Below are 3794 nucleotides of genomic sequence, written 5' to 3'. Positions count from 1 at the left end.
GAAAAAAGGGGAATTAATTCTACTGGAGAGGACCCAGAGCTGAATTCTGACAGGGCATTCCCGACAGAAGATGAAGGATGCTCCTAACCCTACAAGCTTGTTCATCCCTACGCACACAGACCTACTTCCAGACCCATGGGGGGCGGGCCCAGGTAGTAACAGCACCTGCTGTTTTGTCAGGCACGGTTCTAATGCTTTACAACTATTAACTCATTTGATCCTGACATTATTCCTAGGAGGTACGAAGTTATCCCAATTGTATGCAGGGCAAAACTGAGATCCAGAATGAGTATCTTGCTCAAGGTCACACAGCTGGTGGTGGAGCTGGGGTTGTGCTCACGTCCCGCAGGCCGAACTGCTCGGGCGAACACAGCTGGTCCCTGGCGGGTGCCTGCTCACTCCTGTTTTGCCTGTGATGCTTTGCTCTAGCCTCCTGAGTCTGCCTCTGGATAACGTTCTTCGGGCTGAGATGAGGTCCTGTACCCAGAGAGGAACTTGAGTTTGGAATGCATGTATCCAAGACAGAGCTGGACTATACAGGACAAAAACTGGCTTTGATCCAGTAATGACTTTGTATCAAGACCTGTGCTGCCAGAAAGCGGCAGTTTCAGTGCAGTCATGTGACCTTGGGCTAGTCACTTGACTTCTCAGAGAACCATCTGTAAAATGGGGGCAGTGACCCTGCCTTCTAGTATTGGCCAATGGCTATGAACTTGCTTTAAAAACCATCCAGTACTGTACCATGCCAGGACCCACAAGCCTCCCCAGCGGCCATCCTGCGGTAGCAGGAACCTCCTTGAATATTCTCCATACAGGACCAAAGTTTCCCTTGGGGTCCATGACTAGAAGATCACTGACCTAATTCTCCTTCAGATTTATACTTACAGAAATTTCTTAATACAGCAAACTGCTTGCAGATATATTTTTAAATGACATTAATTTTATAGTCTATGATTTAATAAATATGAACACTGTAATCTTTTAACTGTGTTATTCACTGGGAGTTCACATCGCTTCTAGGCCCAGACAAGACCTCACTCACCTGGCATCCCCTCCACAATTTTCTTGTGGTAGCCAGCTGGTCTCAGCTGGTCCCAGGTTCAACAGTGCCAGTGATGGGGAGTTCACTACAGAGCATCACTAAATGCTTGCCTACATGCAGACAAGCCCTCCCTCCTAGCTGCTCCAATCCAAGACAATATTACGTAGTTGTTGGCATCTCTGTGATCATCCTTTAGCAACATGGAAGCCATCTGTGGTCACTTACTGATTCTTAGAGATTCCGGGACCCTCCCTTACCTCTTGCATCTCTTCTGTTTCTGCGATTCTCCTTTGTCAGGGAGCAGGGGAAAGTGATGTCAGCCTAGCAGAGGACACACACACAGGTGGGCCTGCACAGCCTGGTCCTGGCAGGCAGGAGTCTGCACTATGAGAAGGAGCCAAGCTGCATGTGAGATGAGGTTAGGGGTCAGCACGTGCGTGTGGGGCCAAATCTCAGTCCAGCATATCCCCAGAAGCCTTCCTTGGTTCTCCACCACCTAGAGAACAAAGTCCAAACTCCACAGGCTTTAAGGCCATTGCTTCCCTCTTTTTTTAATTAAGTTTATTATTTTAAAGAGCAGGAGCCTGGGGGAGAAGCAGGGGCAGTAGACAAAGGGAAAGGGAGAAAGGATCTCAGGCAGACTCCACACTCCAGTGCAAAGCCTGATGTGGGGCTCAATCTCACGACCCCAAGATCATGACCTGAGCTGAAATCAAGAGTTGGATGCTCAACCAACTATGCCATCCAGGCACCGCTCCTTGCTTCCTTTCTGACCACCTTCTAAATCCTTCATCCGCATAGAGCCAGTCCCTGCCAAACCATCACCTGCATGTCCTTGGACACTCTGGCACCTCCCAAGTCTGTGCCTCAAATCCCAAGATTCCTCCTCCTGTCACTTCCTAACCTACAAGGCTGAACTAAAGTACCACCAGAAGGCCTTCCCTTGCCATGCCTCCTACTCCCAGATTTCCCATCCATGGCTCCCATAACCTTTAGAAAACATCTCAGCAATTCACACATGAAGGGCACCGTTTGCAGAGGTACCTGCACCCAACAGGCCAAGAACTCTCCAGCAGCACTGGTCTGGGCATCTCCCACCCGGCAGGTGGTCAAGGACATCTTCTAGACCTGAGCTTCCCAACCAGAATGGACTAAAGGTATGCCAGGATATCAATCCTTCCACCCTCAGGTCAGCCAAGGGCAGCACAAGATGGCCCGCTGCTACTGGCTGTGGGTGTGCTCAGTTTACCCACCTGTGGCATACACAGGCGATAATTTTCCATCACACTTCAATTCTTAGCACATCAATTTGACACATTCTCTTTTACACATGAGTACAGCCCAGGACTCCCTCCCCACCCTGACCACACTTAAAATATCAGTGCCTCGGGGTGACTGGATGGTGCAGTCCAATAAGTGTCTGACTCTTGACTTCAGCTCAGGTCGTGATCTCTTGGTCGTGGGATCAAGCCCTGCTTTGGGCTCTGTGCTCAGCATGGTGTGTGCTTGAGATTTTCTCTCTCTGCCTTTCCCACTCCTGTTCTGTCTGAAGTAAATCTTAAAAAAAAAAAAAAAAAAAAATCAGGGCCTCTGCAGAACCTGCTTTAGGATACACAGGGAGGGAGGCTCTATACTCACAAGAAACTTCAAGAGGCTAATTATATACATTTGAAAAGAGACTCAAGTGTACACTTCCAAACAAGGCATGAGAGTGACAAGCTCAGATAAATATGCACAAAGATTAGGAATCTGGAAATACATTTGAAAAGAATCATTCTTGTCAGTATTGGTTCAAAAGAACAAAGGGGAGTCTGACATGGACTGTGAAAGGTTCATGCTGCTGTACAACAACGTAAAACGGAGGATCTTTCTCGTTCGCTGGGTTCGTAACTTCATTATAAGTAGGGAAGGGCTGATTTCAGCATTACCACCATATATAAATGTCCCCCTACAAATGCACCATCCCCACACTCCCCGTCTCCCTTACACAGCCCTTTTACTCCCCCCATTGCACATATTCCCTTCTGACTTCCTGGGATTCACTTACGGTGCTTATGGTCTGCTGTGCCTGTCTCCCCACCTGGGTGAAAGTTCTGTGAAGAAATGAGGGCTGTTCACCGCTGTTTCCTTGTACCTAAAGCAGGCCCTGGCACATGGCAGGATCTCCCCATTGTGGAGAGGAGGAATGAATGTCCTTTCCTCTCTTTGCTCATAGAGATATACAGGCTCTCAGCAGCTCTCAGCCCGCCAGATGCCTGACCAATCCCTTCTCTTGATGCCCAGTAACTGCCATGCAGCTCACTGGGTACAGAGTCCCAGGGCAGGGAGGGAATAAGGGCAGTGGAGAAGACAGGTCTGGAGGGAAGGAACATTTCAGGTCATGTGGATTGGCTTTATGGGCAGGATGAATGAAGGCTTAAAGAAGAGGACCTTGTACAGCCAGATTTCAATCTCCTCCCTTCCCCCCAGTATCCACACAGCAAATGGACAACAGTGATTTGCTTTTGAGCAAATCGCCCACCCTTCTGGGCCGACCAGCCTGAAGCAGAGACTAGCATGTTTGCTCTTTGTACCCCTCCTATGGGCTTGCCAGTGCCTGGCCCCAAAATGTGTATGTCAGACTAAAAAAAAAAAAAAAAAAAAAAAAAAAAAAAAAAAAAAATGTGTATGTCAGGAGGGGCAGCAGATGGAAGCCAGGTTTCGAGGGACCACCGCTCCTATCCCACCTCACCCGACAGTACCAACAAGGCAG

This window comes from Lutra lutra, chromosome 13 (assembly GCF_902655055.1).
Source record: "Lutra lutra chromosome 13, mLutLut1.2, whole genome shotgun sequence".
Taxonomy (NCBI): domain Eukaryota; kingdom Metazoa; phylum Chordata; class Mammalia; order Carnivora; family Mustelidae; genus Lutra; species Lutra lutra.
The sequence above is the reverse complement of the archived record's forward strand: the minus strand, read 5'-3'. Positions refer to the sequence as shown.